This window comes from Ziziphus jujuba, chromosome 12 (genome assembly GCF_031755915.1).
Source record: "Ziziphus jujuba cultivar Dongzao chromosome 12, ASM3175591v1".
Classification (NCBI taxonomy): Eukaryota; Viridiplantae; Streptophyta; class Magnoliopsida; order Rosales; family Rhamnaceae; genus Ziziphus; species Ziziphus jujuba.
In genome coordinates, this window is record NC_083390.1 from 20792546 (window position 1) to 20818133 (window position 25588).

A 25588-nucleotide genomic window follows, 5' to 3' on the forward strand; every position below is an offset into this window, starting at 1 on the left:
CCACTCATCATTAAATAATGTTATAACAACTCTTCACTGAGAACTTCCCTTCCTTATTTCCTTGCCAAATCAGTTTGTCACTACAGAAGGCTCTTGGTAACTCCAATCGAATGATAGCTTCTGCTGAGTTTGAATCACAAATCCGCCAAATTAGTCTCTCATTTCATGAGAGATCAGACTCATCCTTTAGCTCAAAGACGCATCTCCAATTAGAAGTGTCTATGTCTTCCTTCGCTAAAGGGCTTTTGTTTTGAAAGTCAGGGAGCCAAGGGTCCTTCCACAGATCAATAGATGTCCCATCCCCAACTCAAAAACAGGAACCTTTGAGAAGAATTTTCCTAGCCTTAACTATCCCTTGCCAAACACATGAGGTCCCTCTTTTCAATGTGTAACCGAAGAATGTATCGTTTTGAAGGTATTTTGCTTTAAAAATCCTTGTCCAAGACACTCCTCTCCACAAGCCAGTTTCCATCCAAGCTTAACAAGCAGAGCCAAATTCATGACTTTAAATCTTCTAAAACCCAGCCCTCCCAAGTCCTTTGGTTTGCAAATGTCTTCCTAAGCTTTCATAGCCATGTAATCTGAAGCCTTAGGTTTAGATTCCCACCAAAACTTTCGAACAAGAGCATTGAGATCCTTGCATAAACCTGTTGGAAGGAGATGGGTGGTCATTAAGTAAGTAGGAATTGCTTGAATGATAGATTTGATTAAAACAGCTTTTCCGGCCTTGGAAAGAAGGTGCTTATTCCATCCTTCGAGTCTACATTTGACACATTCTTTTAGTTTAAAGAACTCTTTTGTTTTGTTTCTCCCTAGCACCAAGGAGTTACCCAAATAAATGGCATTATTCCCTATTTCCTTGAAACCTAAGATACCCCTTATGGATCTCTTGTCAGCTCTAGGAGTAGATTTGGAGAAGAGAATGTGAGACTTGTCCGCATTAATAGACCGTCCAGACTAGATGCAAAACTTGTCTAGACATTCTTTGAAAATTAAAGTTTCTTTAGGATCTGCCCAGCTCATGAGGAGAAGGTTATCTGTGTACATAAGGTGTGAAATTCCTAGGGCATTATGAGCCACTTTGATATCGTGTAACCGGTCTTGATCCTCCTCTTTTGCAATAAGTCTAGTGAGAAATTCAATTCATAGGATGAAAAACGCGGAGGAAAGCGAGTTGCCTTGTCGAATGCCTCTCTCTGGTTAGAAAGACCCGCAAATGCTTCCATTAAGCAACAAGAAGAAACTAGCCGAGCTCACACACCTCTGGATCATCCAGCGAAACTCTGAAGAAAACCCCCACGCCTCCAGAGCCTTGTAAATAAATCTCCATTCAAGATGGTCGGAGGGTTTTTTAAGATCAATTTTGATAACCATCAAACCTTTATTTCCTTTATGGGAGCGAACCTTATGGATAATCTCTTGGGCAATTACAGTGTTTTTGGCAATCCATCTACCTTTGATGAAGGCCTCTTGGTTCGAAGATATAATCTTCTCATTAAAACATGAATTTATACAATCCATGCATTCACTAAAATTTTAATTTATTTATATATTTTTTAATAGTTACGAACAGGACTATTATATGTATCACCTTGTTGGGATGTTGTAACACCTCGTCCCAAAGTACAACAGAAATTTTTCAACTTTGACCGAGGTTGACCGTTGACCGTTGACCGAAGGGGTCAAAAGTTGACTTTTTGACTCAGATGGAATTCTAGATTGACTGAGGTACTATTACGAAGTACACGTTGGCACAAGTTCGTAGACTAGTAGCACGTTGAAAACGGAGCTACGGTTTGAAAGATATGAGTAAAACAAGTTGAGGTCTAAACTGTCCAAGGGATACCGGAGTTGACTTTTTATTCATGCAAAGTTGAGCTTTGACTCATGCGTGGTTGTGAATTACTCGTCGATACGAGTCCATAGACTAGCGGCACGTCCGATTTGGACATGTGGGTTGAAAGTTATGGACCTGTAGAGTTTTTCAAATATTGTATTATTTTAATATTATTTTTAAACGTGTAACAATGTGCCACGTGTGACTTAATAAATGTGACCATGTGTCACCACGTTGAGATGCCACATGTCAACCATGCTTAATATAATATTATTTTATTACTATTTTATATAATAATATTATTTAATTATTTTTAATTTATTTTCTTTTTCTTTTCTTTTTTCTTTTTTTCTTTTCCCCCACGTGGGAAAACACCAGCCCCCCCGCCCCTGAGCCTTCTTCCTTCTTCTCCTTCTTCCTCCTTCTTCTTCCTTTCCTTTCCTTCTTCCTCTCGGGTCCTCGCCGTTTCTTCGTTTCCGGCCACCACCTTGTTACACGCGCTGGCCAGAGAGGAGCAGGGGACGGAGGCGAGCTCGGCTGCAAAATTTCACGGCCACCAGTCGCCGGACGGGCCCAGATCGGACCGGAGAAGCCGTCGGTCGGAAATTTTCTCTCTCCTCTTTTCTTGTGTTTTCCGGCCAATCCAGCTTGACCCATACCTCTATCCCATCATTTTCGACCCCTCTAAGTCCATTTCTGGGGTTAGATTGCCCAAAATCCCCACCGTTTGAGAGATCCTTCAAGTTTAAACTCAGCCGAAGCTTTCCAGCCAAATTTCGGCCACCGCCGGTTGAATTGAGCTCAATGGAGGTCGGTAATGTGATCCTCATCTCACAAGCTTTCCATAGACATATAATTTGTCAATTTTGGTTAATGTTTGTGTTTAACCCCCTGGTACCGGGTATTATTTATCCGAATAAAATATTAATTTATTTGACTGTGTGTGAATCGTTGTTCTAGGAGCACGTGTGCGTTGTGGAATCGATCCTATGGAGGATCTTGGATTAATTGCGTGCTCCAGGTGAGTGATCCACCTTTAAAAATATTTTGGGTATTTAAGTATATTTAATTGGTATTTAATTGATATTTGGAATTATGCTCATGTGGTGCAATTTAATTATAATTATGAAAAAATATTATTTTATAAATGCGTATATGTTTGTTGGTGCTAAACGTAAATTTTGGGTTATTCAGAAACCCCGATTTTTATTATGGTGATTTAATTTTATTTATTACACATGAGCAAAGTATTTTCATTAATTAAATCGTATGTGGTTTTAATATTATTTTTGGGCATATTTGGTTTAACTATTTTAAGGAAATTATTTGTTTAAATTGATGGTTTAAATTTTATAATTATGCCCGTGGAATATTATTTGTTGGACCTCGTGTTGCGAGAAAAATTATTTTTATATTGTTATCGATGGTTTCGTACCGGGTATGTTAAAGGAAAATGTGAGATGGTGAAATTGAAAATTGGTATATTTTCCACGGTGATTTTTGGAAAATTGGTACGGTAATAATTATTTTAGACGCATTCATACAGTATTGGTGTTATGGTGTATATGTAGTTAGCGCGCAAGTTATTATGTCTCCTGTGAGTTGCCATTGGACCGAGGGCAGGCAAGTCTTATATATTGCGCATCAGCTGCCCCCCTCCTTGACCGGGATGACGGTTTCAGCAGCGGTACTGTCGGGACGCCGAAGTGCCGTATGCAAGTTTATCTCTTTAACCTCCCGCCAGTCGGTGCTCGGGGCGCTGCATATCGGAGGGCATCACTGGTATATGGTGTGGTGCATCAAGTATAAATTTTTGGATGGAAATTTCAAACCCCAAAGTGTTCAAAAAATTATTTATTATATCTTATTACATTTTATTTATATTTGGGGTATTTATCTATTATTTATTAAATTGATTGATCCCTTGGTTTTCGGGAAGTACGAATATCGAGTTTTGTGAAAATGTTTTAAAAGGGGAACATTTCCAACGGAGTGAATAGTGAGGGTTTTGAGGGAAAATATTACTTCAATTGTTATTATTATTTATTTATTTAATTGTTGGTATTAATTAAATTCCTTTATTTGTTATATTAATAATATTAAAAGTGTTTAGTAGATAGGATCACTCACTGAGATGATTAGCATCTTACGTTTTTAAATTCTGTTCCCCTGGGTCCAGGTTGGGAGACGTTGATCGTCCGGGGCGAGCCCGACGTCTCAATTCATTGCCGAAAGTCCAAGAAGTATTTCTTCCCTTTTTCCTCTTCATCTTATATTACTTCTTTATCTGTTATTGTATTAATTCCATATTTATTTGTAAAATGCTCTGTATACTGTATTGGACGCATTTTATTAAATACTGCATTGATTCCCTGTTATTCTTTTGGAGTACTGTAAGTTTGTGGAATCAACTTGTAGTAATGTGGGAGGAATAAGGGGATGTTTTTAGAAGTGTGTTTTCAGTGCAAGAAAATTTTGGTTAGTCCTACCCTTAGGAGAGGTGCTGCCGGATTTTTTGTTGGAAGGTTCGGTAGTATTTCTGTAACACCCCGTCCCAAATCGCATCGGAATCCGTGCACGTTGACCGAGGTTGGCCGTTGACCGTTGACCGTAGGGGGTCAAAAGTTGACTTTTTGACTCGGTGAGAATTTCGAGTTGACCAGGGTACCGTGGCGAAGTGCACGATGCCACGAGTTCGTAGACTGGTAGCACGTCGAAAACGGAGCTACGGTTTGAAAGTTATGGATGAAACAAGTTGCGGTCCAAACTGTCCAAGGGGTGCCGGAGTTGACTTTTTGTTTATGGGGAATTGAGCTTTGACTCATGCATGGTTGTGAAGTGCTCGTCGATACGCGTTCACAGACTAGCGGCACGCTCAAAACGGACATCCGGTTAAAAAGTTATGGACGTTTGAAGTTTACCGGATACCGTATTATTTTAATGTTTTTGGGTCGTGAACAGTGAAATGCCACGTGTCAGCTTCTGATTGGTCCACGTGGCATGAACAGTGTCACACAGGGGTTTTTATTTGTTAAAACACTCGGGGAAGAGAGAGAAAGAGAGAGAGAGAGAGTCGTCGGCCGCCGGTAATTTTCAAACTTTCCGGCCTAGTTACTGTACACAAACCGGACAGCCAGATTGCCCACCTCATATCCGGCAAAACCTCCAAATTTCACGGCGAACGGCCGCCGGACGCGCTCGGATCGGACCTCCGAAGATCGGCGGCGACTTTTTCCCCTCCACCGCCGGCCACCGCGAATCGACCCTGTTCCGGCCGATCTACAGTACACGCGCCAGCTAGCCTTGATCCTCTCCTCAAGTCCGGCCGACCCACCAAAAATCACGGCCATCGGACCACCGACGCGCCGGGATCGGAGCGTTTTCCGGCGAGGGGCCGGAAATCTTCAAACGGTGATTTGTTCGCCGTCCGACCTCCGTTTTGCTCACCGCCGGTCCCGTTGGGTTGCTCTCCTCGAGATCTACAAGTCTGCAAAATTTCACGACCAACGGCCACCGCATGCGCCGTCGCCGGCAACGGTTGCCGGTGACCGTGGCGGCTCGCCGGAAAGTACTGTTCCGGCGAGTACCCGAAATTCCGACCAGCTCCAGTCCGCAGTGTTCGACCTCCTGAACCCGAATCAAGCTTCCGTTTCCGCCAATTCGTGACGGTTTGGGAGAATTGTGGAGCCGAAACCCGAAAAGCTTCCCGGTGGAATTCCGACCCCGTCGGGTACGATCCTCGGAAATTAAGACCGGATCTGTGAATAGCATCACTCGAGCTTCGATTCGGTATATGATTCGTAAATTTTAATTATCGTTTGGTGTTCGCTCCCCGGGTACCCATTTGGGGATTACCCGAATAAAATATTAATATTTGTAGTTTGGTACTGTGTATGTTTTAGGTGCACGTGCGAGTAGCGGAGTCGATCCCACGGAGGATCTTGATTGAGATACGTGTATAAGGTGAGTGACCCACCTTCAATTTAATTTTGGGGAATTTAATTTGTGAATATAATATGTGTGTGATTTGAATATTTGGAAATTAATTTCTATGTGCCAAATATTTATCGGATTTATTGTGAAATTATTTATGAATTTATTGGATTTAAGAAAATGTGCATTTTATAAATTTATGCCATGTGAAATTATTTTATGGTTTTGAGGATTTTGGAATTTGTGTGGTTTTAATGGTAAATTGGGCACGATTTGATTTTCAAATATTTCAAGGAAAATATTTGGTTATGTTGGTGATTTCAATTTTTATTAAATATGCCCATGGAATATGATGAGATTTGATTATGATATTTCGAGAAATTATTTATGCTTGGAAAAATGTGGATATTTGAATTGATGGTTTTGGGAGTTGGTGGATTTGAAAATCATGGAATTTATGGTATTGATTATAAAGAAATTACGGAGAATTTCCGGGTTCAAGCGGATGGACTATGCCCGCTATGTTTATGCAAAATGTGAAATTTGTTATATAATTTAAAATTGTGAAATTTATGATTTTTATATGCACCGTGCACGTACTGGTGTTCTGTTTATATGTGATATGGTTTGTGTGCACACGGTTGTGATTAGCGCGCAGGTGGGTGTGATTAGCGCGCAGGTGGGTGTGAGTAGCGTGCGGTTGATATTATGAGGGTGTCCTGTGGATGCCATCGGAGAGGGCGGCCATCCCCCTTTGGCCGGGGCACCAGGTTAGCAGCGGCGCAGTGGGACGCCACGCGACCGTATGCCGGTTTCTCTCTATAACCTCCTGTCTGGCGGTACCTTGGGATGCTGGGTACTGTTGGCGCCATTGGTATATAGTGGGTGCATCAACTGATTTTGGAACTGTGTTTTAAAAATAAAATGTTTTTGGAATTAAAATTAATTATTACTGTTTCCGGTATTTAATTATCTGATGTCTTGGTTTTCGGGGAGTATGAATAAAGGGTTTTGTGAAAATGTTTTAAAAGGGGAACTCTTCCAACTGAGAGAATTGTAAGGGTTTTGAGAGAAATTATTATTTTCCAAATAATTATTATTTATATACCTATTACCGTGGTATTATATTGTATAGTAGTAGGGTCGCTCACTGAGATGATTAGCATCTCACACTCTTAAATTCCGTTCCTCTAGGTTCCAGGTTGTCGGTGTTCATCCGGAGCGGACTTGATCTTCATCGCTGTTTTACTTCGTGAAGTACCCTGTTCCTCTTTTTTTGCAGTTGTACTATTTCTTTCATTCTTGTTGTATTTATTATGCACTGGATTACTGTATTTATTTTGAAGTGCTGAAATTTGTGGAACCAGTTGTAGTCTGTGGGAGGAATAAGGGGATGTTTTTTTGAAGTGTGTTTTCAGTGCAGGTAATTTGTGGTAAGTAAATCCCTTAGGGGAGGCTCTGTCGGATTTTCCGTTGGAGGGTTCGGTAGGGTTTCCCTGGGATCAGGACTGTCTAGGGTTCTGGGGAAAGAATTCTGGACGGGTCCTGACAATTTCCCTGAGATCAGGGCTTGTGTAGGGTTCCGGTAAGGGATTTTGTACGGGTCCTGACAGATGTGCTTTGTAGTATTAAATTAAAATTTTCTAAATTATTGTTGGAAGGCTATATTATAGTTGCATTACTTTTTGCATTAATTTTTCCAATAGTTCGTTATATATATATATATATATAAAATTGATTTGCCAGCCGTAATCTCAGGTGGCAAGTTTGATTAAATAATAGCTTGATAAGAAAAACTATTTGTCTTAAATTAGTGTATAAAACCAACCAAAGTTGACCAAAACAACATTGAAACAAATATTTGAAGCAAATATATATATATATACACACATTGAAACAAATAATGTTTCAAAACAAACGAGTAATGGAACGTATAAATTGAGTAAGAACCCAGTCATGTCACCACATCATCTTCATGATCGTCAAGGGCAGCGCAAGGCTCTTGATGGACATAGATTTTAAAAGATAAATAAATAAATAAGGATTCCATATAAGTTGACTAAACAAAAATTTATTAGCAATAAATCATAAACAAATAACTAGGACAGTATAGAGAATTTCCCATAAAAAAAAAATAGCACAATATAGAGTAGAAGTGACCAGAAATTGGGGTATCCTATAAATCTTTCTCAAGATGCGGAGTGGCCAAATCTTTTCAACACAATAAAGACATTAATGCAAAAGTGAACAATTGTTCTAGGGCTTAATTTCCTTCATTCTTTATTTTGGAGCTATGTCATTTCAAACCTATAACAATTTAAAGAAATAAAAGAAATATGTACGCTAATCTCTGACGATTATATTGATTATTGAAGAATAAAAAATAATCTATAAAAGTCCGATTGCCTTAATGGTTAAAGGACTTTTAAAATTAAATTTTCAACTAAGAACAATACATTAATTGAAGTAAATTCTAAAAGAATAAACTAGATAATCTAATGTTTTATAGTTGTACTAAAATGTGTAGAGATGTCTTTTCAAAACCAATGGAGCTTCCGATGTAGGACTTTTCTCAAAACCAATTTCAAAATCATAATTTATATTTGTGCAAATTTTATCTCTCTATCATCTCCAATCAATGTGGGACTAATATTATTTAATTGATTTCCCAAAAATAATATTTCAATGAAATAAAAATATTAATTTGGAAAATTAATATTATGGTCCAAACATAAATATATACAAATTCAAGGCTTCCATTCAAACACAAAATAATCGGAGGAGTACAAATAATTTGTCATTACCAAGTGAAAGATTATTCGTCTTAATTTTCTTAAGGCTATCTTTCCCAGTTGCTGCGTAGGAAAGCGAAAATTGTAGACCCAGACCTTAAAGATTAACACTTGCTTTTGGACCGCCACTCTTTTACCTCGATTTGGTAGAAAATTCCCTTTCTCAAGTTATAATAAAATATATTTATATGCTTAATTTAGTTTTTTCTTTTTATGCTGAAAAAGTGAAAAAGTCTATTAATTAGTCCTTAAGCCATTCCAGGCATTCTAAGTAATATTTCATAAATATTTTGTAAGGTTGATATATTTTATTTTATCATCGCATTTTATAAGATTATACATAATTATAAATGAATGAATTTCTATAATATATATTTAACGAAAATATATCTTTAATGAAAATAGTAAGAGGTAACATGGCACATCCATCCTTTATAAGGAAGTTTTCTATGATGAGGTATTACTGATTCCTTTATTTTCTTTTTTTGGATGTGGTATTATGTTGAAAGAGTCTAGTTTTGCAACCAAAAAAAAAAAAAAAAAAGGCTACAATAGCTACAATAGTCATGCATTGGACGTCTATCCCTAAAAAAAAAAACTAATAATAATAATAATCACGTGCACCACGTGGAAGCATTCTTTCCTTCGGACAAAATCTTTACCTTCAATTTCGGTTTCAACAACATATTGATATTGAAATCAATGATTATGTAATATAGAAGTGTTTTCCACGTATGATTAATTGTATTGTGCTGTATCCCATTTATTATTTAGTTAAGTACAACACAAAAACTTAGTTTAGATTGAATAAAAGCATAGTATAATATAATATTTTATTTATTTTTTAATGGTAAAAATAATGTAATATATAATGTTGACATAGAAGAGAGAATCCCAAAATTTGGTGGTATATATATATATATATATATATATTTGCGGATTAATGCCAACCAAAAATCAGGCTTACAACTTTGGGTAAATCTAACGTAAGACCGGGCTAAATTTGACATAGTCAGTTTACTCATGACTAATATGATTCGGCCAGTCCTATCAAATTGGGTCATAGTTTTTATTGAATAAATAGTAGTTTTATAATGTAAATGTTGTTTTAATGTGTGGACACGCAACGGTTTAAAAAACTATGGTCAACGTTTTTATATGTTTGCACGTTAAAGTCATACATGTATCTCCACTATAGAATTACTATATTGATTAAAAGCATAATATATTATAATATACAATGTTGAGTTATAATAAAAAAATCGGGCCTTTGACTTTGGGAAAGTTAGGCCAGTTGGCTTAGAAGTTAGAATCTTGCTACCAATTCAAATCTCCATGAATGTTAAAAAATGGAAATTAGGAACAACTGACATTTTATATATTTATTTATTAATTTTTTTGATCTACAGAAAGAACTGGGTTTGATGGATCTATTTGGGGATAACAAGGGTGAGTGGGCCAGTGCGACTACGTACATCTCTAAGCTGGGCTCTAATAATGGGGGCCTTAAGTTGACTTGGACTTTCGACCTTTTGGGAGTTGACTTTGCCATGGTTTTAATTATGGGAAAAACCAAAAATACCCACTATTCCTCCCCCCAAAAAAGGATAAATACCTTTTTTTTTTGGTTTTGGGAGTACAAAATATTGTCCATCTTCCATCCGCTCAACCTATTGGATTATCCATTATACTCTTCTTTTTATTTTATTTTATTTTTTTTATTTCTTTCTTTTTACAATTTTCAACAGCATACAGGAAAACCCATCTGTTTCTTTCACTTGCAAATTTTTACCAAAGAAATTTGGTTTACGGGTATATATGTATAGAGGAGAAAAATTTGATTATCAACGAGCAAACTAATGATTGATGGTGAAGAATCATATAAATTTTTAGGACGAATTTGTTTCTCATACTAAAAAAATAATAAAAGAGTTGGTTTTTCATTGTTCATAACCACTTTTATCTATAGGCTTTTGATTTAAAATTATAGTTATGAGATTTAGATTGATATTTTTTTAAATTAAAAAAATAATACATATATTTTTAAAAAAAATATATAAATATGCAAATCCTTTAATTATTTATTTATTATAATTGTAATAATAGTTTTGTTTCTATTGCAAACACTTACGTTAGACAAAATATTTGTAATTAATTAAATTTTAAGCATGATTTTATAGTATCTTATTAAATTAACTTATAGAAAATGTAAGGTAGGTCTTAGACTTCTTAAAATCTACCTCATTAGATAAAGCATTTTTAGATAAAACTAACATCTACAATTCAAAATTGATTTTAATAAAATATAACATTTTGAACATAATATACGTAGTAGCTCGCAGGAAAGAGGAGGTGGGTTTTAAATTCTTTAAAAATCTACCTCCTTAAACAAAGCTTTTTTTAATAACAATAACACATATCACTCAAAATTTACTTTAAAAAAATAAATAATTATTTCAATATTCTTTTGGCTTTTAATAATATTAACAAAGCTTTGTGAGGAGGATTATTAATATTATTAATATTGAATTTATTAAGTATTAATTTAATTTCAAATTTCTATTAATATTTAAGATTTTGAAATTAATTTACGTCAATTGAATAAAATTCAATTACGCTTATCTATTTGCGCATCACATAATTATTTTATTATTAGACCCTTAACGGAGCCATTAGTTAATTAAATTAATTTTAACTTTCATCCATTTAATATTTCATCACTAAATAAATTTAAGAGTTTTCCATAATAATACAATATAGAAAAAAAAAAAATATATATATATATATATATATATATATTATTATGTGTATGTATATATCATATGATAATATCGCACCACCTATTCTATATGGCATGTTTGCATATATAAGTATGTTATATCCATATAATTTAAACAATTATAAAAGCTGAAAAATAAATAAACCCACAATCTATGGCTTCAATGAAAGTAAACTTACAAGCGCAATAAGACCATAAAGCCCAACTTCTTTTTTTATCCTGTTCCTTTTTTTTTTCCCCCTAGATTTTGTAAGTTCATAGGGTGTGAAAAAAGTTAGAATTGGTTTTCTAGGTTTTTAAGCTCAAACCACAAAACCTAACTTGTCCAATTTTCAATCTTGTCAGCCAAAAAGGTCACCAATGGCCATAGACATATCGGATCACCGTGAAATTTTACAATGCTCATTGGCATCGTCTCTCCGTATATTATCCATTCATGGTGGTTTTCCCTAGAAATGGTGTCTAGATTGGCACAGAAATTGATAAATAATGACAAGCGTGCAATTTTTATCAAGATAAATTTACACATATCTTACAAAAATATGAATTTCTTATAAAATAAATAAATTAAACTGCAAAATTAAATAAATATATCAATAAGGAAACCTAATCTTATGATTAGCTTCCGTGTTACATTCCTAATAAAAAATAGAAGTAAATATCTACCATGAATTAAGAGTAAAAATCAATTATTCATTCATAATATCAAAATTATAAAAAATATGAATATTAGAATCCTAAATGCAGTATATCTAATAAATATCGCATATAAATGAAAAATAAATTATGCAGTTAATATATCACAAACCGTTTCAATTGATATTTTGATACTAATTGTTGGAGTCATGCAACGGAAACTAGATAGCATAGTTGAATGAAGTATATGATAGATGTTTCTCATCACCCATTACTAGTCTTTTAGGAGTACAGAAAAACTATTCTTGAATCCCAAAGACCTTTCAAACTATTTTCTACGTAAGATATCTGCGTGTGGATGTACCTTATCGAAAAAAAATAAAAAAGTTAATTTGAAAAATGCACTAAAGCCTTACAGTTTCTATTTTTTTCTGAAGTATTTTATTTTTCTATTTGGATTTTAAATTTCTAAAAGTACCACATAACACTTTATGTGACTTAAGACTAGACAGCATATTTATAAAACTGCTATCCTAGCCTTTTAGGGTTTAATAAACTCCTTGAACTCAACTAATGAGCTCATTCTTATTTCTCAGTTAGATAGAGCTCTGTCACTTAATCAGCCAGTTTGAAATTCTATGACTAATTTTTAATTAAGACTCTTGATCAATGGATTAAATTACTCGAAAAGTATAAATCCAACACAAAGTATCAAAATAGAATTAAAAAAAAAAAAAAGAAGAAGAAAAAATTGGTCTAAAACAAATGTTATGTTTTCCTAAAATGTTATCTGCTATATTTTGCTTGTAATTATATATGCCTCTATGAATAAGATTTTTATTAATATGTTTAATACAAACTATATTTCTAAACTTATTTAGAATCTTACCAGTGTCTTTTCTCTCAAGGATTTGGGAGAACTTCACTATTTTCTTTTAGGTGCTGAGGTAGTTCGAACAGCATTTCAATTCAATTCTAATGAAATTATGGGTAATAATATATTTTATGCTGTTTTGATATAATTTATTATTTACAAATTATGTGAACAGCTTGGGTTTTAGAGCATCTTTAAGACATTACTATTTCTAAAATTTGTATCCAATTGTAAATGCCAAAACATAGTATCTTGAAATTATAAATTTTGCTATGATGAACCACATTTTACCAAATTAAGAACAAAATTAAAATATTTAACCTAATAAGAGATATTTAGGCCCACATACTTTATTGTTGTGAGATCCAATACCAAATTTCAAAGTAGATTTTGTATTGCCAAAATTTGGCATCCCGCACCATTAAAGATATCAAACGAGGAAATAATGCTAAAATTTAGCAATAGCATGTCAATGGAAGTGCTTCAAGACAGATGGCATAGAAAATCATATCTTACTATTATTGTTTTTTTCTTCATTAACCTAATGAATCACTTCAATGTATTAGGACTTTTCATTTGATTTTGCTTTTAAAATTATGAAGGATTTGGAATGATTATCGTTGGTGAATCCAAATAGAAACAAAATAAAGGTTCCAAATTTGAAGCCTTCATCTTCAGTATTGAAGAAGAGTAAATAAATAAATAAATAAATAAATTAGTGTTTTAAGCCAGATGGCATAAAAAATAATATTTTATTATTATTATTATTATTATTTTATTATTATTATACAGGTATAGAAATTTGAAATTAAGATCATATATTTTAATTTCAATAGCTATTGAAATTCTGTGAGCATGAAAATATGTGATCATTTTGTTGCGTTTCAAATTAACTTAATGAATCAATTCAACGTATTAGGACTTTTCATTTGATTTTGCTTTTAAAATGGTGATGGATTTGGATGGCTATCGTTGGTGAATCCAAATAGGAACAAAATAAAGGTTCCAAATTTGAAGCCTTCATCTTCAGTACAGAAGAAGAGTAAATAAATAAATAAACAAGATGGCAATAGAGTAATACATATTACTCACATCTACATCTGCGAAGTCATTGGAAAGTGCAATCTTATAGTGGCTTCTTATATATTCTTGTTCAACTTATAATTTTTGTGTATGCATCTTTAGAAAAAGCTCAACTTTGTAAAGAATTGTTGTCCTTCTTAAGGCCATTCCATAATATTCTATTCCTTTTGTAAGACTTCCAATTACGCAAGCCCTTCTAAATGCAGCAAAAGGATAAGAGCCCTTTCGTAATTCCTTGCTTGTCGATCCAGGTGAGCAACTAGCTTTTATACGATTGAATTTTTTACAGGTTTCTTTTCTTACCCCAGCCTCCTAGCCGTTTTTTATTTTCAAAGTGTCCTTTCCTAAGATGTCTCTCTCCTTGCTTATTGATTAGTCGTCGAGCAACTCCGTCCCTTTCTGTGGGACAAGCTAAGTTGTGCAGCTCTGTGGCTTCTTACATATTCTTGTTCAACTTATAAGTTGGGTATGCATCTTTAGAAAAAGCTCAACTTTTGTGTATGCATCTTTAGAAAAAGCTCAAATTTTGTGCAGCTGTGTGGCTTCTTATATATTCTTGTTCAACTTATAAGTTGTGCAGTTGTGTGGCTAATAACTTAAAGTTTAGAAAAAAGCTCAACTTATAAGATGCACTTAGAATAACTAAAAGCATTAAGAAAAGTATGATAAAACATCAGCCAGCTTATTTTCACTTATATATACGCCACTGCATCCCCTAATTGTTCTGCAGCCGCAACAACTTCCACTGCATTAACAAAAGAGTTCTGCATCCGCTTATTCTTATTTCTGATTTTTCCATTTCCATATCAGTTTCTAGTTCTTGTGATGTCCAACGCGATTTTTGTGTTTTTGATGGCCACTTTGATTGGTTTGCTACAGTTGATGTACGAAGCAAAGAATGTCTCACCATTTGATACGCATTATACCACTATGGTATTATTTTTTGTTTCTCTGTTTGTCTATGTCATTGCAGCAATCGCAGATAAAGAATTACCTCAACCTCAAAATCCAAATTAAACTGGAATTATGTCTAAAACTAAGCTCTTTTCTGGGTGTTTTGCCTTGAATATGCTCGTACTTATCCTCATTCCACCTTTTGGATGGTTCACTTTGGCCTCGTATGGTTACTCCTTTATGATGTTTGAAGAATTTAATGTCAATAGTTTTAATTGAAAAAGTTGCATTTGGGAGATCATGTTTTGATCCTCTGTTATATATTTAAAGGCATCTTTGCAATGCTAACTGATCTTTTAACAAATTCGTTTATATGTTTATTTGCCGGTCAAGCATCGATTTTGAACTTGTTAATTTACTATGATATTTGGCAGACAATGATATTCAAAGATTTGTCTTAAACTGAGTTCACATGAGTTACTCTAGGGTATTTTATTGCTCATGTATATTTTACTTATCAGTTAATGCTGGACCAACTTAATTACTCTGACAAAGGACAACTTGAATTTCTCTATTAGTAGGCATGGGTCTCTTCTTCCAACCTTCGAAAGCGCATTAAAAGATCGTACTACAAAGAAATAGCTTGACTAGGTTGGATTGTAGGTAAAGATATGGTGCTAGAAATAACTTTATAAGAAGACGGAGCAAAAGTAGCTGCTAGTACTTGATAATAGAAAATACTAAAAATTAAACTGAAAAAGCTTCAAGGATTTTCCAAATCTCAGACTTGAATCTTTCTTAAGTATTTGTGGTGTCTTGTATTATGCTTCCCATCTGAAGTTGACACCTTTTATGGTGATATTAGGTGCTAATTTTGATGATGGTCCGAATGGGATATTATTCTAGACCCTAAAGTGGATGAATGGTCTTACTGGCGATTTTATCTAGTTTGTCCCATGAAGACAAGCATTATTTTCTGGATGCATGATCTTTCCTTTAGTATATGACTTTTTTGTCGTACTTTCTTCTACCAAAGTCTTACTGGCATCTCATGGCACCTGTTGTTATAATGCTCATTGACTTCCCATGACTGGCATTAGACTTGCTGTAGGCTTATATTTTCTATATAATTTCTGTTATCCTGTGCATTATAATTTCTCATATCTATTCCTATTTTCTAGTGTTTCCCTGTAGATTATTCTTGCTTGTTAATATTGCTCCTCTTTTTTTCCCCTCTTTAATTTCAGATCTCTCTCATGTATTCTTCTCAATTAGAAGATATCTAAATTTCATTGATCACACCAGTGGCCTTGGATGGAAAGAGTAGGCAAATCCTCTTTGCTAATTTTAGTTGTAGTTGTACTTGTAATGTAAGTTTGGATCATTGGGTTTAATTTTGTAATTTTATGCAGATTTCAGAGGGTGCAGCCTATTGTAGTGGACCCAGCTATATACCTCGTCGGGAGGAGCCAAATTTTTCATGCAACAGAAAAGCAGAAAACTCCTGATGCTTTTAAAGTGTTCACAGGCACAGTCTCTATAATGTCTTCTCTTTCATTCTTTATTATACTTTCTATCAAATTGAAGTTGTCTTCCGAGCCTAACTTTTCTTAGTTTGCAGGCTCGCCATGGGTTGTACTAAGCCGACCTTTTCTGGAATTCTGCATACTTGGTTGGGACTTGGGATAACCTACCCCGAACCCTGCTTATGTATTTTACAAATGTACTTTTGTCTCAAGAAGGATATTTTCATTCTGTTATATGCAATTCACCAGAGTTTAAGAACACAGACAGTATTGAGATATATGATATGGGACAGTCCCCCACGAATGGAGCCTCACTTCTTAAACACTTCTGATTTTGATCAAATGGCCCAAAGTGGAGCTACATTTGTAAGGCAATTCAAGAATGATGATCCCATCTTGAACGTGGTTGATGAAAAGATCCTCAAGTGTGGGCGTAATCGACCCATCCCAGGTGCATATGCTCTGGTGGGAACTGCTGGTTCATGGATCCTTGTTCACAATGGAGTGATGTCAATATCAAGAAAGCTGGACCTCAAGCAAAGAAGTTTGAAGAGTCCATTACTAACTTGCTTGACGACTGGACCTGCGTTTGTAAGACAATTCATGAATGATGATCCCGTCCTGAACATGGTTGATGAAAAGATCCTCAAGCGTGGGCGTAATCGACCTGTCTCAGGTGCATGGTGCTCTGGCTGGAAAAGCTGGTTCATGGATCCTTGTTCACAATGGGGTGATGTCAATATCGTGAAGGCTGGATCTCAAGCAAAGAAGTTTGAAGAGTCCATTACCAACCTCCTTGATGACTGGAATTCACAGTCAACTCAGTGCAAATGAAGATGCTTGACTTCAAGTTAGAATTTCTGAGACTATGTGCTGTCTTTGCATCTGACTCGTAGATTGGTTTTCAAGTCTGCCGTCAATTCAGATTGCATTTTTTTGGCTCGTAAAGCGAGATTTTTGAGAGTTTCTCTAGCCAAATGCACTTCAAGGCAAAGTGGAAGAGGGAGTGGAAGTGAATTTACTTTGATTTTGGGCTATATGTAGTAAGAAGGTGGGGGTGGGTGGGGAAGAGGAGAGCAGGGGGACAAATATTCATTGTAGAGCCACCAATGGCCATTGAATCAATAGAGGGTCTTCTTCATCTTGCCCATCTTGCCCATTTGCATGCTCTTATATTTTCTATGTGTTTTGGGATTATATAGTCCATCGGTGTTGAATATTTGATTAGTATAACGTCATTCTTTCGATTCTGATCCCTGGTACCCATCTCATAGATAATGAATCTCCCTCCCTCTCTCTCTCTCTTTCTCTCTCTCTCTCTCTCTCTCTCTCTCTCTCTCTCTCTCTCTCTCTCTCTCTCTCTCTCTCTTATACACAGGGAAAAGCATACAGTATGTTATTTTGGTAGAAGTACTCATTGTACTGGTTGTGTATATTTCAACGCTCAATCGATATTCTTTTGAATCACCAAAAAGAAGACAATAACAAAAACGAAATGAACATGATGATTTATGATGTGATAATATATAAATGATTGAACAATTGATATAAATTGGAAATAAATAAAAAAAAGAAAAACAAAAAGCAAAAAAAAAGAAGTGATATAAATAGGCAAATGGGGAAATGGATAAGTGAATATAAAATCCATGCAGCCAGATAAACTTAGGGCGTGAAAAAAAAAAAAAAAAAAAAAAACAGTTAACCAATCATTTTAATCCAAGCCAATTTGTTTGAATATTCCATCCAATATTTTTGGATCAGTTATTTTATAAATAATTAGATTGGACGAGTTTTAAAAGATCAAAATTAATAGTTCGTTTGATTTAGATCAATTTCAAAAGATAAAAATCTGATGAAAATCCAAATTAAACTGATTGAAATATAAATAATCAATAAATTAATGTTTTGTTTTTTAATTTTTATATTGGTTTAAATTTTTTAGTTAAATAATTAGGTTTAATTGATATATTTTTAATGATAATCAATGGAAGGCTGATCTTACACGGAAAATGGAAAAGATTTCACGAAGAAAATAAATGGAAGGCAGATGTTACATGGAGGATGGAAAAGATTTCACCGAAAAATTAATGGAGGATGAAAAAGGGGCTCCGAAAGCTTACTCTAAGAAAAGTCTAAGGCGTTTTCCTTTGTAATAAAATAATAAATAAAATAATAAAAACTATGAGAGTTTTCACCGCAATATTAAAAAAAAAAAAAAAGCCTATAAAGAAAAAGACTTTTGGACCGTAATATTAATTTTCCAAACTAATATTTTTGATTTATTAAAATATTATTTTTGAAGATTAATTAATTGACATTAATTCCATATTAATTGGAAATTTAAAAGTCACGCCCTATTTGTACATGTATAAATTAAAATTTTGAAAATAAATTTTGTAAAAATCCCACATTAAATATGTATGAAGTAACTCAAAATTTTATAGATATATAAATAGGAACTTCATTTGCACTGGGACTGAGGACATAGGTCTCTACACAACTACAACATAAAATACTTCCTCTGGCTTGCCGGTGGGATCTCAAATTCACGTTTTATGGTATTTTATGGTATAAAACAAAATGTCAATGGCAGGGGTCTGAACAATGGACAATGGGTTAACAAAGTTCAGGCAATGTGTGGGGTCTGGGGTCTTTAACATAAAATTTCAGTCAATATGTGGGGTCTGGATTTTAACATAAATTTCAGGCAATGTGTGGGTTCTGGGGTCTTAACATAAAATTTGGTGGGGGTATATGGCAATGGTGGATTTCTAAAGTTTGGCATTTGCCAATGGTGGGTTTCTAAAATTTTCTATGGCAATGGTGGATTTCTAAAATTTTCTATACTTCCTGTAAAATTAAACTTCTAAAATTTCCTAAACTTATTGTAAAATTTCCAACTGCCTCTTACTATATCTTGTAAGTTGAGGATGGATTTGAATAAGATTATAGTGTCCCTAGTGGCCATTTTCTTGGGTTTGCTGGATTTGAAGCATCAAGGAAAGAATGTTTCAGCCTTTGATACACATCCAACAACTATGATAATCTTTTGTGCTGTTTTCGTTCTGTATGAAGTTCTTATAGTTGATGAGTTAGTACCACTGACCCAACTTATGCGGGATCTAGGCGTAACATTAGGCTCTATTAGTTAGTACCACTGACCCAACTTATGCGGGATGTAGGCGTAACGTTAGGCTCTGTTTTGGGAGTCTTGCCTTGATTTTGCTTCTACTCATCATCGTTCCTGGTCTTGGATGGATCATCTTGGCCTTGTGGCTTGTTTGCTTACTCATGGCTCTTTCTGAATATTTGACGCTTCACTATCTATTTCTGCTCCTCACATTCAGAAGGCTTCACTATCTACTTCTGGTGCTCCATGCGTTGAGAACAAAGGGTGTCAACAGAGAACCAATCCTGCTTCCTTTGTAGGTTATTTTTTATTTATTTTTTTATGTTATTGATATTAAAATTTCTATTTGTTAGATCGTTGATGGTAAAATGATATTGTCGACCTTGATTTTTATAAACTAGTTGATCCATTAGCTTTTGAAGAAATATTGGATAAATAATTAGTACTTTCTTTTGTTTTTTTCCTTTTCAAGTATGGATGAAACACTTTTCATATTTAACGACTATATATGTATTCTTTCAAATAGCATCTCATTCGTTTAAATCGTAATATATAGTTCTGTGATGGGTGTGGCCGGGTGCTGGTTCCACCCCTGCTAGTTAATTTACCATTGATCATCGTTCCTGGTGTCTTGGATGCTTCAACTTAGCTTAAGGCCTCTGGATTGAATTTCTCACCCTTGTCAAACTTTGGCTGGAAAACAAAACCCAAAGCCGTTTTCATGTGTAAGAATGTTAATAAATAATGTTTTTGTTTATTCATTTTAATATTTTGATTCTGAAAGCTGATTTCTCTTTATGAAGTTGTGGGTTTTGCTTGGATTTAATTTCTGCGTGAAGTTGAACCACTTGACTTTTGAACAAAACTCAAATGTCTCTGTTCCTCAATTTCTGCTTCTGTTTATTTGGGATTTCCATTGTTTTTGCGCAAGTGTTTTCATAACTTCTAGTCTAAAATTCATGCATAAAAGCAAAGGTTAGGAATTGGGATGTTTTAAAGCAAAGGAGACCTTTCAGGATTTTTATATGTACTGTCCAATATTAATAAATAGTTTGTGCATTTAGAATAAATTAAGTGAACCATAACTGTATGCGATCCCTAAGACCTATACGATCCGTTAATAAATATTTAGTAGTGATTTGTACATTAGAATAATTAATTATGGTTTTTGCTTGCTTTTTCAAGTTATATTTTGCATCTCCTCCCTCCCACCTATCTGTTTAATTCTATCTCTCTGTTGCTTTTCTCTTCTCTGTTATTCTCCTGCATCAATGAGAATTATTGTGCGTGGCTGTTTTGTATCATAATGCAATTACGCAAAAGGACATGCCATGACTAGCATGATTTGCGAAAAACACAACAATGTGTAAGTTTTGAAAGCTTAATGTATAGAGCTGTAGAAATAAGCTATGAAATTTGAATGAGTTGGCATGCACTCACTAGTGTGTTTATGGTTCTTATTGAAGGTAATGAAGATGGCTAGGATGGTTAATCAAATGCTTGATGGGATGGTGATCGTGGGCGGCTTGAAGTTATCCTTAGCAATAAATATTGTGCTTTGTAACCTTTTCACAGGTTAAGATGTGACAAACTATTTTAAGATATATTTGGGATTGTTTCTAAATTCAAGTTAATGGAACTCAAATATAGGAAGTTGTATCTATTTTCTTTACATCAGTTCGAAGTTCTGGTAATCCACCTATTACATACAGCTACCTTTTGTTACTTTTTACCGAATCTACAGACCATGGGAACAAAAATTTGCTACTAAAATCCCTCCAGAAACACACACATTAAATAAGGCCTATATTCAAAATTTTCGAAACAAAGTTCTGTTTACTAATTCCAGACATTGTAGTGTTATCTCTGTTTAAAAAGGGATGCTATCATAGTGAAGTTTGTTTCCCCTGCTTTTGATTTATAAACATTGTGATGTTATTAGACCTTTGGCTTAGGGAAATGTTTGTTTCAAATGGTTTCATAAAATAATGCTGCATTACAGATTAATAGAAAGTACTGCCTCACTTGAGAGAGAATTTCACACTTGTTTGAATTTGAGTTGGACATATAGCGTTTATATTGTCACCTTTATGATGTTTATAGAATATAATTGCAATAGTTTTAGTTGGAAAAAAATAAAAAAAGTTTTGGAAGATCATTTGTGATCCTCCATTATATATTCAAAGGCAGCGTAGCAAATTTTTTTAACAAATTTTTTATATATATTTATTTGCTGATTAATTTTTAATTTTGAACTTGTTTATTTAGTAGGATATCTGACCATTAATGATATTCAAATTTTTGTGTTGATATGTGTTCATAATAAATTATTTTGAAGTGTCTTCTTGTTCGTGTAAATTTTGCTTGTGAGTTAATTATTGCGGGATCAATTTAGATAGAATAGTGACAAAGAAGGACAAATTTAATTTCATGATTAGGTATTAGGTTTTTCTTCCAAACTAAAAAAGTGCATTAAAAATCTTACTACAAGAAGTAGCATGGTTGGGCAGGATTGCAGGAATATATATGGAGCTGGAAATAACTTTATTAGGATAGAGCAAAGTAGCTAGAAGCAGTAGAAAATAAAAATTACTACAACTTTAAATTGAAAAGGCCTAAATTTCTTAAATCTCAACCTTGCATCTTTATAAAGCATTTGCAATGCCTTATATTATAAAATTCCCATTAGAAGTTGTCATCTTTTACAAGGACCTTTTACAGTGCTGTTAGATGCCAATTTTGGTGATTGTCTCAACGAAAAGTTTCCCTAGTGCTTATTAGCTTTCATAACTGGTACTCGCACTTGGTGTAATCCTATATCTTTTCTATACCATGTTTATTACCATGCGTTTATAATCTCATGTGTATCTGTATTTTATCGTGCTTTCTCCCGTAGACTATGCTTACTCATGAATATGGATAGTGTCTCTATAATATCTTCTCTCTCGTTATATTAGTATTTCTAACCTACCACGAACATTGCTTATGTATTTTATAAACATAGTATTGTCTCAAGAAGGATATTTCCATTCGGTTATTTGCATTTCACTAGAGAATTGACCTGTACAAGGTGCATGGTGCTCTGAAGGAAAAGGCTGGCTCATGGATCGTTGCTCTCACAATGGGGGTGATGTCAATATCATGTAGGCTGGACCTCAAGCAAACAAGTTTAAAGAGTCTATTACTGACCTCTTTGATGAAGATGCAAATGAAGATGCTTGACTTTCAAGTTCGAACTGCTAAGACTAGGTGCAGTCTTTGCATCTGACTCATCGAGACTGCCATAAATTCATATACATTTTTAAACGCGATTTTTGGGAGTCGCTCTCGCTACAGGTGCTTCAACGAATGCGTATAAGAGGGCAGAGTGGAAGAGGGAATGGAAGCCAATTCACTTGAAATTTTGGGCTATATATATATATATATATATTTTATATAGCGCGAGGAGGGCAAGCATTCATTTTAGAGCCACCAACAGCCTTTGAATTCAATAGAGTGTCTTCCTCTTCGTCTTGCCCATTTGCATGCATGCTGTTGTAGTTCCTACGTGTTTTGGGATTATATATACAATCCATAGTTGTTGAATATTTGATAAGTTCGTTCTTTCAATTCTGATACCTCCTTGGTAACCATCCAATAGGCAACGAATCTCTCTCTCATGAAACTTGCACATACACAAAGAAAAAGTTCACATAGAATTGGTTATATGTTTTCATGTTCACTTGACATTTTTACAGTAAATTTCGAAATAAAAAATAATTAACAAAAAGGAAATGAGGATGATCCAATTACCATGTGACAAATAACAGTATATTAAAAAAAGATATAAATAAGGAAATTTTGAATGAATAAATGAAATATAATAAATGAAACTGCAGTTGATAATTTTTTCTAAGTATACCGAGAAGCCCTAAATAATAGCACAAGAGGAAGTAACATTCAAGTTTTTCATTAAAATATGTTACCATAAATAATAAAACATTAAAAAAACAGTAAATATCGGTAATAATATTGACCAATAAAATAAGCAAATATTATTCTAGCAACCTGAAGAAATTTTTTTTTCTTCGCACTCTGCCAGGAAAAAAAAAAAAAACACGGACACACACACACACAATGAAGAAATTTAGCACTTTTCAATGGTAAAGTTGCTAAATCAGGGAAAAAAAAAAAACAAAAATTGGGGGCCTGTATGTGTTGCAGAGATAACCTTGATGGGCCTTGTTATGTTGGGCAATGTTTAATATGGGATTGGGGCTTTAAAATGTTGGGCATAGTGTTACATACCCTTCACGGGGCTCTTCATGATACATTTTTTTTTTTTTTAAAGGTTTATAATAGATTTTTGTTTAACTATTTATAATAGATGCTTAATAAGTACGTTATTTAAAAAAATAATAATAATTTCATAAGCCATTTTACTGTTTAAAAGAAAACAAATTGGATACTAAATCAAGCATATTTACTATATTGTATATCTAAATATTAATTATTGGATTTGATAGCAGTTTCAGTTTGGAAATAATAAAAACAGAGTATGATACATTTTTATATGAATACAAAATTCCAAAAGTATGGTGCATTTTTTTCACCTTTATCTTTGAAAATTATAATTTATCATATCACATTTCAATTTATAATTTTTAAATTTACCAAAAATCTTCTAAAAATAGCTTTAATATAGGGGCGATTTTACTTTTTCAGAGTCATTGAATAGTCCAACACAATATCAAGCTAAATAGAAAGAAAGAAGATTGTTCAATCGTGCCATATTGTGATTGTTAGCTTGTTGGTCTTTCCTTGCGGCATGAACCCCTAAATATTACAAGCTGGGGATCGAACACTTTTTGTCATTTACTTTTTTGATTGAAAAAAAAGAAAAAGAAAAAAAAAAAAGAGGGGAAAATCTAGTATGAATTGTTAGAAAATGTAATTTTTCAAGTTTTATAATTCTAAAAAATTTGTAAACAATCTTATGCAGAAGCAGATGCTATTGAGCGGTAAAAGCAGATGCTATTGAGCGGTAAAAAGAATTTAAACATCTGGTCCCACATTGAGTATGCAATAGCTTATTCAACAATTAATCAACAAGTGCATGCGTTTCAGAAAGTCGAAGAAGAAAGAGACAAATAAATTCATATTTGGTCCAATCAGAACTGATTTTATCAGTGCCGTATTCGAAATTAAATTCAACAATTTTATACTTTTTTTTCAAAATTGGAGGGAAATTTCTTGTGAGAGGCGGGAGTTCCACCGCGTCCCAATCAACAAGTTCTGCATCCGCTTACTTGCTAGTGTGAGAGGCGGGAGTTCCACTGCATCCCAATCAACAAGTTGAGCATCCGCTTACTTGCTAGTGCGGTAAAAATGTTCTGCATCCGCTTAAGCTTATATATACGAATTCCACTCCATCCCAATCAACAAGTTCTGCATCCGCTTACAGTTTCTTATTTATAGTGATGTCCAACGAGATTTTTGTGTTTTTGATGGTCACTTTGATTGGTTTGCTACAGTTGATGTACGAAGCAAAGAATGTCTCACCATTTGATACGCACTATACCACTATGGTATTATTTTTTGTTTCTTTGTTTGTCTATGTCATTGCAGCAACCGTAGATAAAGAATTACCTCAACCTCAAAATCCAAATTACACTGGAATTATGTCTAAAACTAAGCTCTTTTCTGGGTGTTTTGCCTTGAATATGCTCCTCCTTATCCTTATTCCACCTTTTGGATGGTTCATCTTGACCTTGTGTATTGCTTACTTTGTGAAGGTAATTTACAAATCATTATTTGATTTACTAAAACAATTGCCATTTCCTGAATTGATTCAAGTCGTCCTGACATGGGTAAGCGGAGTGCATGCCCATAATCATCCCTGTTCGAACGGAGAAGACAATAATAAGCCTCCTGTCTAGCGTGAACGCCTTGAAGTTGGATATGAGATGTAATACTAAAACAGTTACAATTTCGTGAAGTTATTCAAGTCTTCCTGGCATGGGGAAGTGGAATATATGTACATAATCATCCCGGTTCGAATGGAGAATACAATATTAGGCCTCCTGTCTGGCCTGAACTCGTTGAAGTTGTATATGAAATGTAAT

General features: G+C 34.2%; 1 protein-coding gene and 1 pseudogene across 1 annotated transcript in view; both read left to right on the plus strand.

The window, feature by feature from the left end:
• LOC132799058 (beta-amyrin 28-monooxygenase-like) overlaps window positions 1-25588 on the plus strand; it is a 57495-nt gene that overhangs the window by 24715 nt on the left and 7192 nt on the right. The gene's annotated exons all lie outside the window — the stretch shown is intronic.
• LOC132800160 (beta-glucuronosyltransferase GlcAT14A-like) lies at window positions 14135-17205 on the plus strand (annotated as a pseudogene).